This window comes from Hippoglossus hippoglossus, chromosome 10 (assembly GCF_009819705.1).
Source record: "Hippoglossus hippoglossus isolate fHipHip1 chromosome 10, fHipHip1.pri, whole genome shotgun sequence".
Taxonomy (NCBI): Eukaryota; Metazoa; Chordata; class Actinopteri; order Pleuronectiformes; family Pleuronectidae; genus Hippoglossus; species Hippoglossus hippoglossus.
Window position 1 is genome coordinate 14,094,560 of NC_047160.1, and position 14,185 is coordinate 14,108,744.

At 41.5% G+C, this 14,185-nt stretch overlaps 1 protein-coding gene and 1 long non-coding RNA gene across 5 annotated transcripts in view; one reads left to right on the forward strand and one right to left on the reverse strand.

The window, feature by feature from the left end:
• Positions 1 to 9,051: 9,051 nt before the first annotated feature.
• Positions 9,052 to 14,185, reverse strand: part of LOC117769252 — a 34,677-nt gene continuing 29,543 nt past the window's right edge. Inside the window, exon 3 of the long non-coding RNA XR_004615181.1 lies at positions 9,052 to 9,510. This is a non-coding gene — a long non-coding RNA (uncharacterized LOC117769252). The remainder of the gene's footprint in view (positions 9,511 to 14,185) is intronic.
• The window catches only part of pcdh11 (protocadherin 11), a 126,711-nt gene continuing 124,075 nt past the window's right edge, over positions 11,550 to 14,185 (forward strand). Inside the window, exon 1 of one of the 4 annotated variants that reach the window (XM_034598049.1) lies at positions 11,550 to 11,659. The gene's annotated coding sequence lies outside the window, so the exon portion shown is untranslated. Of the gene's footprint in view, positions 11,660 to 12,453; positions 13,753 to 14,185 lie in introns of those variants that run through there. The other 3 variants (XM_034598048.1, XM_034598050.1, XM_034598051.1) reach the window with 3 other exon arrangements.

Consider the following 14,185-nt stretch of genomic DNA (forward strand, 5'->3'; position numbering starts at 1 on the left):
AACGTGTCTGTCTCGTCGACGCAGCTCTTCGGGGGAAGCAACTTCACAACAGTTGATGAAGTTAGTCAACAACGGCGTATGTCAGCTGGTGATGAAGGTGTCATGCGTTGCTCCTTCTTTCACCAAAGCACAGTGTGTGCCTGGACAGAGGGGATGCTCATTTTGAACAGTGTGATATATCCTGGCTGTCTTTTCTGACTTTGTAGAGCTCCCTCCGCAGCCACAGAAGACATTATGAAGCGGTTTTAACAGGGTTAGAGTCCGTGAGACTAGTACACTGAACTTCATGTGTGCGACTGCAGCTCATCTAGGATGTTTCTAAATCGGGGGCCATAAAGGGCCACAGCATACAATGAAGTGCCAATTATGTTGATCATTTAATTCCTTGTTTAATGTAAGCTTTGTAGTTGTGAGCACATTGTCTACTAAAAAAATCTTTTTTAAAATATATTATTCACATATTTATTGTTAGCGTTGTTAGTAAGTAACTTCTTATTTTCAAAAAAGGACCACTCACAGGACAGGCGCGCTTCAGGGGCCAATCAGATTCCAGCTGAAGCCAGTGCCCCCCTGGATCCGCCCCTGGTGTGAGACGTACAGTATGCTCTGATTATGAAAAAAAAAACAGCACATTAATCTAGTAGCAACCCAAAATCACACCATAATGGCACAAATTAATTTTACACTTTGCAATAAGCTTCATTCATCACTTCCTTTTTGGCAGCCAATATTTAGCATTTAAATCTGGAACTCAGAGTTGGCTCTGTGTTCACATGCTCCGGCCTCTCTATTTGCCCTCATTATAAAGGTCTGACCTACCAACACATTGTAAAAAGTAAACATGAGCAGTCAATAAGCAACAGGGATGGCAGCATACCAAACATGTGAATGGGACAAAACTGATACCATCATTTTCATTATTCTTAGCTTTTTTTGGGGTTATTTCTTGGCACAAAGATTAATGTGAATTTACACAGAGCTGTTGTTCTGGCTTCCACGATTGGAAGGCTGCCATAAACCTGGCATAACACTGTCATTCTTCTTATCAAAAACTAAGTCAGGAGAATGTTATGAGTTCAGTGATGCCACGTTAACTAGTTGGCACCCGGTGCTCGCGTGACACTGTCGAGAAGAAATTAGTTTTCTGTCTTTACAATAAACATCTGCTCGGTAGTTTCTCAGTGCACCTTCAGAGCTGTTTCTCTTTCAGCTTTTTGTCTGTCAACACAACAGAGCTGAGGCACCGACTGTCACTTCCGACTGCAGTCTGGGCTCTCCAGACATGAAATCAATACTCAACATTTTCCTCCTGATGGACACATACTGGGGACAGACAGATTCCCCTTTACCAAGACTGCACTTGATTGAGCCCCACTTAGATTGCTAATGTGACTGATGGACTGACACAGACAGCTCTACAGGAAGATACTGTGTGATCTATTGTGATAATCTCTCCCTGACAGCAAGGGAGTGTATTCCAACGATGTTGTGCTGTTGTCTCCAACTGTTAAATGTGCATTGCCATTGTGCTTCCCGTTACTTCCTTTTTCAGAGGTCCACATCATGCATTCCGTTTCAAATCTGAACACACATCCAACATTCTATTTGTACTTTCACCCCCTTAGTCTGTAACATTAAAATGAAGGACAACGCTCCAACATCTGTCCGTTTTAGCCTTGTCTCAGTCCAGCAATGAAGTAAGTACACACAACAGCTTGTGACAATACCGCTGTTCAATTCAAGTGAAAAATGTAAATTTAAGATTGCAAACAAATCAACTGTTTTGAGGCACTTGTTAACTACAGCATCTGGCAGTGTGGGATGCGACCGTGATCACGTCTTGAAGCTGTTTTGCAGACCACGCCAACATTTGAAAACATTCAAATGTTTTTTTTTCGAAATGTTAAATGTAGTGTAACTGTGGAGGTTTATGAGTGTGTTATCCTGAGGATTGTACAATACACGTGTTATTTGTTATGGTTATGCATTAACCAAAAGCAACAGAAGAAAGTGAAAAGTAGAGGCAGCTACTTGAAGATGATTCTTTTTCCTCCGATAAGTTGTATAAAAACTTTGGGCACATATTTTACATCTTTAGACACAAGAAATGATAAGTAAAACAAAAGCGAACAGCGGCTGTTCTTTTTCAAAGGTCACCCAACTTTGTTTTAATTTTCTGCATTTTCCATCCGTAGAATCTGTTTTGAACCAGGGATTAAAACCATTTGTAGTCTCTGATGTGATGGATCAATTCACACTTTTGATTTACTCTCGAGGGCTAAAGCATTTACTCACTAATCAAACCAAGAGCCTTTAATTTTCATTTTCATAATATTATGATTTGAAGGTTCACCGCTAATACTCATTACCGAATTTTTTGCCATATTTGCCTTTCAAAATGTAGGGGCTGTGATTCACACAAGAAGGTAATAACAAAGACACAGGGGTGCCAGGATGGAGATGAACGCTGCACGGACAAACAGAGAACCCTGCCATGTTTATTTCACCAAGGCTCAGCCATCTAAGGCCCTGATCACGCTCCTCTGTGGAGCTGTGCACTGGAATATGTGAGTAACTTGTAAATGACTTAGTTAATGTTTTTATAAGATTACCATGAACCAATGAGTATCTCAATTGATTTAACAACTGCAATAGCTACAACTACTCTTATGACTTTCTTCCAATCAAGGATGACCTCGTCTCAGCCTTATGTTGTTTGAATCTGCCCCTTCGGTCCAGGTCTCACAATGGCATGTATGATAGAACCTGGCCTGTGGAGCTCATGTTGTTTACAGCTGCTTTCTTCAGCTGATCAGTCTTTAAGAAGTGGCCTTGTGTAGCTGAATACTGCTACATATAGTCTGTTAGCATCCACAGTGCAGTCCATGGACTTGTAATTATCAATTCTATGAAAAGGCTGCAAAGTGCCTGACTTGAATTTATTGATTGCTTTTGGTGTGGTTCTCACATGGGAACAGCATATATGCATTAAAATACTCAAATGGATCTGGTGGCCTCTAATGTACTTAAATTTAATAAATTCATCACATATTTTCATTACCATCATAAAACATTTTACCCCTAACCCTCTTAAAAATGTTGGCTAGTTAAGTTTTGTCGTCGTACATTTTACCTGACCCACGTTGCTCTTTTATCAAAGTACATTTTTAGATATGTAATGTTACTTCTGGCTCGGTAATATCACTTTTAAGTAAGAGTACTTTTACCTGAGTACATGCAGTACCCCTTGTATTTTCTGCTTGCAGCTTCCTATTCCGCGGCCACGTTGCTCCTCTCTCCACTCTGTCCCACCATCGGTCTGAGCAGGAGAAGGTGAACCAGCCATTTTGTTGAAGCCCTTTTCCTCTGACACATTTTCTCAGCCGAGGCGGAGTGTTCATGCACAGACGCTGTTAAACAAACATTCGTTTGCTCTTCCCAGGAGAATCTGCGGGCTGCAGAGCGACACCCCACTGGCTGTCTCACAAAGGGAGGCCACTGGGTTCCAGAGATTTTTTTGAAGCATCCATACTCTTCTGCGGCCATCAGTAGTCAGAACAGATATGTGGCGATGTGGGTGTCCGACTCTGTAATAGGCTTCAGCTTTGTTTGGAAACTTTTTCTGGCTCCGTCTTTCTCATCCTTGGAAAGGGTTCTTAGGAGTACTTGTAGTGAGTACCTTCATTGTCCCCTCTGTTGAATCCTGTTTAGATTCCGATTAGCAACCCTCTCTTGATCCCCCCTTAGCTAGAATGTGTTTGATAGCCAGGTGCCTCAGCTGTGCCTCAACAAATCTTTGATGCAGCTGATAAACTTGTGTTTTCTGCAGATTTCACCTCTCTCTTGAACTTTGTAATGTAACATAATGTCACATGAAATATTGAAGGGAACTAGTCCGACTGATTGCTGTGATAATACAAACATGAATCTACTACCATGGGAAGGGTAACCTCAGCTCCAGTGTGGATTTTCTCATGGAGTTGTTCTTTCTTTTTCGTGATCTAATCTGTGATTATTCAAAGCTGAATGGGCATCTACTATATTGGCTGCTTAAAGGATATATATCACCCTCATATTCAGATTCGTAATTTTAGTTTGGCTTATCACTTGAAACGGTTTATGTGCTGCTCTCATGTTCAGAAAATGCATTACTTTCTTCATATGTCCATTGCTGCAGCTCCTCTTTGCAGCCTCTGTCTGAAAGGCTTGGTTTTAGCTTATGTCTCCTGATGAAGCCTGTTCTGCTTAGATTGACCAGCCGGCTCACTCTGCTGTGATCGTTCAACTGCTTGCATCAGCCTAAGATCTCGCTGTACCTAACCCTACCGTGTTAGGGGCCCTAGAAGACTTGCTGATATAGGCTAGTCCATGACATCACAATGGTGCAGAAGAACTGGCCGAATAATTGACGAGCCGTGTGAGGAGCAGTGTCTTCTGTGGGGGAAGGGAACTCCCTTTACTGCACAATTTGAGATTTATCACTTTGCAAACATTTTAGATACACAAAACTATAACACATTAAAGGCGTATGTCTCCTTTAAAAGATAGCACCCTATAAACAAAGATGAGTTCAATAATTGCGGCTTACAGGTGAGTATTTAACTGGGCTACTGAGTCTCGAACTCATGGGAGCTGTTGTTAAATGAATGTGAACAAAATGATTGTCAGTGCTTCACTGAGTGGGGGCCCACACAGGTCGACCATCTGCTTCTTTATTAGTTGGATTGGTCAAGTGTGGAGGCGGCTTCACCATGGTGGGATAGTGTTTTCCTTGAAATGGCCATGTTGGTCAGTGTTTGCAACATTGAGGCCAAAGCGCTTCCACACCCACGTGTCAATCAGACATGCTCTCTTCCAGTTGATCCATATTGAAATGTCATGTTGAGGACACAGTTGGACGTGTCGAATGTTAGTCTTTTCCATCAGAATTTACGTAGTCTGTGAAACACAACAGTGCAAGCCGTGAGTGAAATAAGATGAAGATGACCTATTGTCACTCTACGAGCACATACGCGGTGTAGGACTGGTGTCAGGAGAGAGGATTAGGGAGATATGCAGGTTCAACGTATAAGACTATCGTCGATGGAACTAGTGTGTAGGATGCGAGAGCAGTCTTGTCACATACACCAGTGGAGCTGGTGTAGACGTTGCCAGTCAGTGACTCACTTGTGTCAAAGAAATTTCAGGAGGATTAAAGAATTTCAGCACATAGTTTCACTTTATATTTCACCTTGGACTGTTTATTTACCAATGCAAGTGCATTTGACTTTCACAAACAGAGAGAGTAAATAAAATCCTTCCTCTCATTATGGTAAATGGTTAAATGGTTTTGTATTTATATAGCGCTTTTCTAGTCTTGATGACCACTCAAAGCTCTTTACAGTACAGTTTTACATTCACCCATTCACACACACACAGTGCATCTATTAGCAGCACTTTGTTGTTCTATGAGGGGCAATTCGGGGTTCAGCATCTTGCCCAAGGTAACTTCGGCATGCAGATGGGGAAGACTGGGGATCGAACTGCAGACCTTCAGGTTAGAGGACGACCGCTCTACCCCTCAGCCACAGCAGCCCCTTATGGAAACATAAGTAAATTTGATGCTGTCGTTGAAGAGGTTACACATGCAAACCTTATGGGCATTTTGAAACATTTTACAATCTCTTCACCTGTAAAACACAGATGACTTACCTCTCTCTCGCCATTACCCTCCACCTTGAATTTAAGATGAATTCGGTTGTATATGGACAGGCATCACAGTATGGAAACAGGTGGACTGTCCTCCATCCTCTGTGTGGACATGTACTGTCGTCATTCAGGACAGCCCCAGGGCGAGCTAGAGGGACAGTATCTGCCACCTACTGGGGGACAGTAATTGGGAAAGTAATGTCTGGATTGTATTGCTGCCTCCCAATGTGACCCTGCTTGAGACAAAGAAAAGAATGGAGAGATGGGTGGATGGATTGAAGTTAAATATTCGGAAGTTAGAAATAATTGTTATTGTATTGATGGTGCTTTTTTCCCGTATGTTTATCTGGTCTTCCTGAAAGCACTTATCTCAGTCAGACGACTAAAAAAACCAATCAAATTCAAAATAAATAAAATGGAAGAAATATGAAAGATATCCTCTGTACTGACAGGGGTAGAACTGACAGTTCTCTGTTCTCTGTCAAATAAGGATGATAATTTGTGCAGTGTATACTTTTTGCAAAGAGTTGGGGATAAACAACAATGCCACTTAATCTGTTTTTTATCCTGGTAGAATATCATAAAACCATTGTGATATTTGTCTTATTACACTATTGAAGCTTTATATAGCATATAAAGGTTGTGAGGTATTTTCTCTTGAAATAAAACCATCTGCTTCCTCTCCTACGTGGTATCATGGGACGGTAAAATAAATAGCACAACAACGTTTAAGGACATTTCACCTGCAAAGTCATGTACTGATGCAATCAATTCATTCTTGCATTACTGACATTTAAGTTGCATCAGGGTTATGGTTGTGTGTTGGTCAGTAGAGAAATGACGTGCTTTGAAATAACACATGAAAGTGCACAGTGATCTCACGCAAACCGACTTGTGAATTTGGTGTTTTATTCATAGGCCATTTGGTGATACCAGGCTGTCCCCTCTCAAGCCGCAAGCTAAGGAGCATGAAGTCTCGAGAGTGCAACAGACATGTCTGCACGCTGTCTTTTCTGTGCCATGTCTTTGGCAAGGGGGCATCCATAGTTTACAAGGCATGCCTTCAATTTTACTCATCAAACAATGGTTGTGTGCACAGCCCGTTCGAGGCAGGAAAAATGCAACACAACGTGACAAGAACATCAAGCATTCGGCCATCTGGGGAGGAAGAGTGCCAAATAATGAGTCTTTAGTGATTATGGAAGTGCTATTCTTTTTCTCTCCTGTCAATCCCCAAAACCTAGTGGATGAAGGAGAAATAGGTGTTAACATTGATTTTACTACGTGTTTCTATGCCCCATCCTGTTTTCCTGTGCGAAAAAAGGAAACAGCGACACGGAAATTTTAACCTGCAGGGAAAAAAGGCGGCCAATTCACAGATGTTGATTGATTTAAAATTCCTCCTCCCACCCTCAACTGACTTCCAGGCAATTTATTTCCCACTTGCTTTTGTTGCCACCATGGCCAGTCTGGTTCTTGACCTCACAAAGGCTCGTCATTAAGATTGAAATCTTCACCACATAAAATTTTTATTTGAAATCAATTCAGTGACCTTCACCGCACAAAGGCAAACACATTGTCAAACCCTTCGCAGTCCAAGACACTGTGTTAAACAAGTGTTGCATATCTTTATTAATCCGCCCTCTGTTAGGTTAAATCTCCATCATGTTAATTTTTCACATTCAAGGACACATAGTAACCTCTGTAAAGGGGAATTTTGATTAAAGATTATTTTAAGTGTTGTGAGAATGGACGCATGAATGTGCAACCGCACTCGACTGCAGGGTGGGACTTTATTTAACTGAATGTACAGTACACAGCGAGGCAAACCATTCTCGCCTCACAAAGTTGCCCCAGGCTCCGTTTCACAGTAGACAGATGGAGGGAAACATCACCACAGCATGTTCAATCGCCTTCATCAAACAACACACAAAAGCTTTTTTAACAGTCAGTTACATCTTGAGAAAAGAGAAAGCTGTCCAAGAAAGCCGAATGGAAATGGTTTCGGTATCCATCTTGAAAAAAAAGGGAAGCCTGTCATGTTGATATCTGTTGATGTTCTGCACGTGTTTCGGAGCATTTGTGTTATTTGGGTTTATTTTGAGCAGAAAGTGACAGATAAAAGTGAGGAGGTGAAACATTTGTTCTTCTTTTGCACTACAAATTGATCTCTCACTGTGTGCTCACAGAAAGCAGATGTGTGATGTACATGAAACGGAGCAGAACCACAACACTACCACTGTCAAACAAGTACGCTACCATCAAACAACACTTTTCCACCTGTGATTTATCACACAATTATCACTTTGTTCTTGCTCTATTTACGACAAAACATTGTCAGACATTTAAAGAGAGCTCATAAATGATTGATAAACACACTGGTTTCACATTTAAAGGTGTGACCTTGTTATAAAGAAAAAGGGGACATTTTCTTCAAATTTTTAAAATTCTCTCATCAAATTCCATTTTGCTATCAACAGCTCAATTGAAGATTTTAAAGGCCACTCTTTTATACAAAACCCACTACAGTCAAATAAATGTAACCTTACTTGGTAGCTTACAACAAACAATTAGCAATTATCTGTCAAGGACAAAGCTGATGAGGCAAAGTCACAGAGAAGTCAACCAAATCTGCAAAATGCTCGAATATGCAATTAGTAGTTTACTGTCTACAAGACATTAACACACTTTTGGATCAGCCCCTCGTGAAACGATAACTTGTACCTGTCTCACACACAGAGAAACACACGCAATAATTCAAGTGAGGAACATTAGTTGAGAACATGTCAAATGACAATAATGGTGATTCAGAGTACTGGCTGTAGCCTAATTGGTGTCTTGCAGATGCATGTCACTCAACGTTAGACCCTTCATTAGTCTCAAGAGCTCCGTGTTTTGTAAATGAATTTCACCTCGTTCTGCTTAAGCCATCCTTCAACTTGACAGGATAATATTGACACCGGTCGTCTCAGCAAAAGAAGAAAAATTACCTGAGATCTGTGATCGTTTTGAGTTTTAAAATACTGCGTCAGCATCACATTAAGTCCAAGATGTGGGCATGACTGCGTATGTTTGATGTTTCAACCTTGAGTCACACGATCAGGTACTGCAGATTTCTCTGTTAGTTGTTAATTGGCAAAGCCCCAAAATTGCAGTTTCTGGAAAAATCTGCAGCGATAGCGCTGTCAAAAGTCAAAGTCGAAGGAAATTCAATTTTAATGCTGAGTTCAAGTAACTTTCAGTTTCTTGACAAGCAAAATCAAATTCAAATTTATCAAATAAATCATATTTCTTAAAATGAGGTCTAGTTGGTTCTGGGACCTAATAACAAAAATACAATGGTATGAAAAGTCAAGTCAAATCCAGTTTCATTTATAAAGCACACCGATAAAATAAAATAGGAGATCAAATGAAATGTGGACACCTTGCATGTTCTTGATGTTCATTATTGATAAGATTCAAAATCCTCAAAGCAATCGTCAAATATTCATCACCCTCTGATGCCTTGTGATTTGTGTCTCTCTTGTTTTTAGCCATTTTGTCCCAGAAATCACAGACTGTGATCCGCTGGCCTAAAGCCCCTTTGTTCCTCGATATGTACTGCTGAGGAAGAAGCTACAGCTGTGCATGTTGAATATTCATACTGGACACATAAGTTCAAATATTATTTCATTCATGGTGCATTTTTGTCTGTCTTGGGTTTCTATGAAGTTCCACCTCTGTTGTCAATAAGGTAAAAGCAAATATTGAGTTGTCCTCGCTCTGTCCACTCCATCTTTCTTGAACCTTTTCCTTTCTCCAGAGATGCTTGACAAAGTGCGACTGAAAGAGACAGAAAGAAAAGATTGAGGCAATAGAGATGGTTTTGAGTCATTGTGGCAAATCTCAGTGGTTCTTGAAAGTTTCCATGGATACAAACCCAGCCTGTATGGATTAAAAAAAAAAAAAAGAAGCTTTTGTTGAGATGTGTCCAACTCTTCAAATGTCTGATATATTTCTTACAGCATATGATTTGGACCTATTTACACTGCTCTCTTTATGGATGACAGTAGGAAACTTGAAGATCCAATTAAAACAATTTAGCCTCAAATGCAAAAATATAAAATTAATTAAGAATCCATACTGGCATTTAACTAAGAGGTGAACAAAGACGAGGGTACTCCAGCTACTGTTGTGGTCTCTTTGGACAAGTCATGCTGTTTAAGCTGAACGGATGATACAGAATGGCACTGGATTGAATATGGTCCGCAAACAATCTATTCTTCCGCAAAACCTCTGGATGTTAATACATAGTGACCTTGCAATGTAGCTCTGCAACCTCTTCCTTCCCATCCCCTTGTCCGGCTGTGCCTGACTGATAAGGTATATTAGTGAGTGTGCTCTTTCTACCAATTATTTCTTTTACATGTGTGAATAACAAGTCGTGGATTTAGTAGGGGGGGCAACAGCATGGCTGATTAAAGGCAATGTTGAGGAAAAGGACTATTTGATCATATCTTTAAAAAAAAAAGAAGAAAAAAATCTTAAGCAAGCTTCGCTGTTCTACGCTTTTCTGTGACTAATTTTTTTAGCAGGGCACAGTTTGGGTGTGGTTACGCTGTCACATCCTCCGTTACCCCAGTGAAATTGTTAGGTTTTCGAAAGCCAACAGTGAACTGTGTTGATTTTCAGAAGAAGAATTTGGGGGAAATGTGCCACAATCACTACAACAAAAATACATGACAAAACTCAGACTCACCGACACTTGGATGACACCACAGGAGCGGTATGGAGGCATTTTTTTTTATTTTCTGTTGTTTTTATACAATTGTATTGGATTCGGCTGCAACTCTGTTTACCCCTGAAACTCCAAAAAATGTTTTGTGGACTCAAACACTTCACCCACCACCTCCATCTTCATAGTGGTGAGTAGATAATGAGTGAACGTTCATTTTTTGGTGAACTATCCCTTTAAGGTATCCTCGGAGACTAAAAGAAAAAATTAAAAACGCAAAATCCTGTGGTTTGCTGTGTTTTCTCACTGGGGAAGAGGTAATTTTGCTTATGGAATGAAACATGTGGCTACAATTACCCAGCAGTTGCCTTTAGGCCAGAGGTGGGGAACCTTTTACCCAGCAAGGGGCATTTAAATATTTAAATCGTCCTTTGAGGGCCATATTAAATTACTCAACACATATATTTCACTAACCTCTAATGTTATGGCTGGAAATGCTTCAGGTTTCTGATGTCAGATGACAGTGATGATGATGCCACTCACACGCTGGTTACAGCCAAAACAGCATTCTAAAACAAATCTTTGGCAGTGCCATGTAAATCTTGCCAAGACAGTGATTCCTCCGTCGTAAAAAAAAATCCGAAACAATCCCACAAACAAAAATGGCGTCTTTGGTGGCATATGTTATTGTTTCAATGCAGGCCAGAAATGTCTTGCGTTTTTCTCCTGTGTTCTACATCCTCTGTTTTATAGGATATATGTAATTTGCTGAGAAGATTCTCGGAGACAAACAAACACTTTGGAACTATTTTACTTGGTCTGATTCCAGCAGCAGCAAGTCTCCTCCACAAATTATCTCTCCGAATAAGGTTTCAGCTTCGTAGTTATTAAACAATATTTGACTGCATAACATTATCTTCGTCCAACTTTGTCAGAACAAAGTCACGAGAAAGCTGCTTGTTGGGCTCCCAAACTCAGCCAAAGATTGTAGGATGTACCCAAGTGCCCTGTCCTCGCAACTCATCAAGTGCGTCTGCATCTCTCCGGCTGTAATGACGCCTGAGATTGGCCCTTTTTTTTTTTCACTCAGAGAGCAAACTAGGCACAATCTCTTGGAAAGTGCAACACTCTGCATCTACTTTTCTTTCCCTGACAGCCACCATGATACTTGTCAGCCATGACAAGCAACATCTACGTGTGTTTCCTTCACCCTGCCTGTGACCTGACACTCAGAGATGGAAGGGACCACCCTGACATGTAAGTCTATGTTACTTCATTTTAAAGCAAAACAAAAAATGTCTGTCATGAGAATATTTTTGAATTTGAATAGCTTTTTTAATAATTAGAAATTGTCCTGTGGGCTGCGAATGGCCCAAAGGCTGCACGTTCCCCACCCCGTGTTAGGACTTAAGCATAATTTGGTGTTTAAACACAAACAGCCATCTGACCAAATCCTTTTATCTTCAGGGATGAGCAGTGTGATGTGAAATAATGTAGAGGGAAATGGTGAACAGGTGAGGAATGTTGTTTATGAAACCTTGCCAGGGGCTAAACTTGTTAAGATGCGAAGTCGCAGCTATTTGTTGTACGAGGTGACAGCAAAGGGACAAGGGTAATTAGCCGTAACATAACCGGGGTCACGATTTGGCCTTTGTCTGACCATAACCTTTTATGACCCCCGTAAAATCACCTGTTAAAATCTACCTTAGGGTATTTGGGGGCAGAGCCACGGCGGGAAAGTGACAAGGTGAAGATTTGTGGTCAGTGATTTTTTTTTTTTTGAACCAATCAATATATTGCTCAGATTCCTGTTTGACATTGTGCCCTACGACCAGATCTATAGTGTCACTTCAATAGGTTTTATGGTCGGAGATACACACTGTTAAACAAGATTCAGCACTTTGCTCATACTGAATGTCTCATTCACACTTCAGAATCCTTTTAATGAGGCATTTGAGTTACCCTGTCACTTTTAATACCGTGACATTTTCCACCAATTTCCAAGGTAATCTCTTGTTAACATTTTACCATTCCTTGCATTTCAAGTGTTCAAAGTGTTCACGGTAATAAGGGGAACCGTGATTGGCTCATACATAACAGGAAATATTTGACACCATTTCATACATGGGAACTATGGAAACTGTGAACAAACCCATTATCAGGCTAATTTATCCTCTCCTCCCTGAGATGAGCTCTGCCGTGGCCTGTTGACACTCTCGGGAATGTCTGAAAAAAGAATTTGAACCTCATCATTATTAAGAGGTGCCGGGGATACAGGACAGCTCCATTGGAAATGGGAAAAAAAAAGCAGACAGGCAAGGCTCGGCATCAAAAGTGAACAGTGCCCCCCTCATGCTTTCAGGCGCATTTGTGGAGCAGTGTGGCTACTGTACACAGCAGAGGCATCTGTGGTCCGCGCACACCACGCCATCCACCTACATCTCCGCGCAAGCATCTCTCCAACGCAGTGCGGCTTTAAGAGGACCGGGGCTCTTAAATCTGCGCTTGGCTCCTCCTTCCGCCATGATGTCAGCGTGAGGGAGAGCGAGAGGGAGAGAGGTGGGCTGTGTTCAGGAACTGAGTTCATACAATACTACTGAGACATCTACAGCTTAGCAGACAGATACGGTGAACCGCCTATCCCGGCTCCTGTAAGTGATGCTGCACTGAGGCACACTTTGATCCAACTCCACTGGGGGGGCGATGCGCTCTCTGCATCCCTCCATTAAGAGTTTTTTTTCCTTCCTTTTTGGGGAGCGCGCACCACCTCGAATCAGTCTAAACAAGTGATTTTAGAATAACTTAGGTCCAAGCTTTCGGTTTTTCCACAGATGTCCATTTTTGCGCTCCTGGATTGAAGTTTTACGCGCGGGTCGGGACGCGTTTTGACGCACACGTGTAACTCCGGTGCCAGCGATTTCCCAGCTGGAAAAATAAAGCAGAAATTTGTCGAACGTAGGCTACAGATGCAAAGTTTATAAAAATAAACAACAACAAAAAAACATACACCCACACGCTTGGATCAATGCGTATCTTCGCCGGTGGGACTGCGACCCGAAGACATCCGAAGAGGAATAACAGCGTCTCCTTTTCAAAGTTGTTCGCTGTGCACGATTTGTTTTTTCTCTCTTGCACATGAGGATGCCGATTTTTTAGCGCATGGATAAGTTTTTGTAGTGGATAACATTTTATTTCCCCTCCCCTGCCTGCTCCGCATTTTGCTGCTTCTGACGAGGATCCTCTCTCAGCCCGACTTCAGTTTAATTCATGGCACATCTTTTTAGTAAATCAGTGATGTCTCTCCGCGACGGTGCTCGCGGTTGATTTTCCATCCCGTACGAGAGGACAAGGTAAGCTCTGCTCTTCATCACGACTTTACTGCTCACATCAAAATGTGTTTTTTTTTTTACTTAAGTGGTCTCTTGGCACATGTGTGCACGCGAGTGGCGTGTCTCCCGAGCGCATTCAGAAACATTGGAGTGCGCCCAACAACCTAATATATAGGGTTCGTTTAAAATCAAATTGACGTCCCAGTGCCGGAGCTGTATTTCCATCCGCTGAGCGCAACATACTGTAACATGTATGCTGGATGGAAATGTTAGTGACGCTCTATAAGGTACTTGGGAAAATCTGCGTCTTGCCATAGTGGATCCTTTTCATGTTCCGTGGTTTTTTGTTCTTCTTCCTAGAGCTTATCCATAGATATATCAGGCGGCCCCGTGCACCTGATGTAAATACAAATTCTCCACGGACACGGTGCGTTTGTGGAGAATCTAAGCCCGG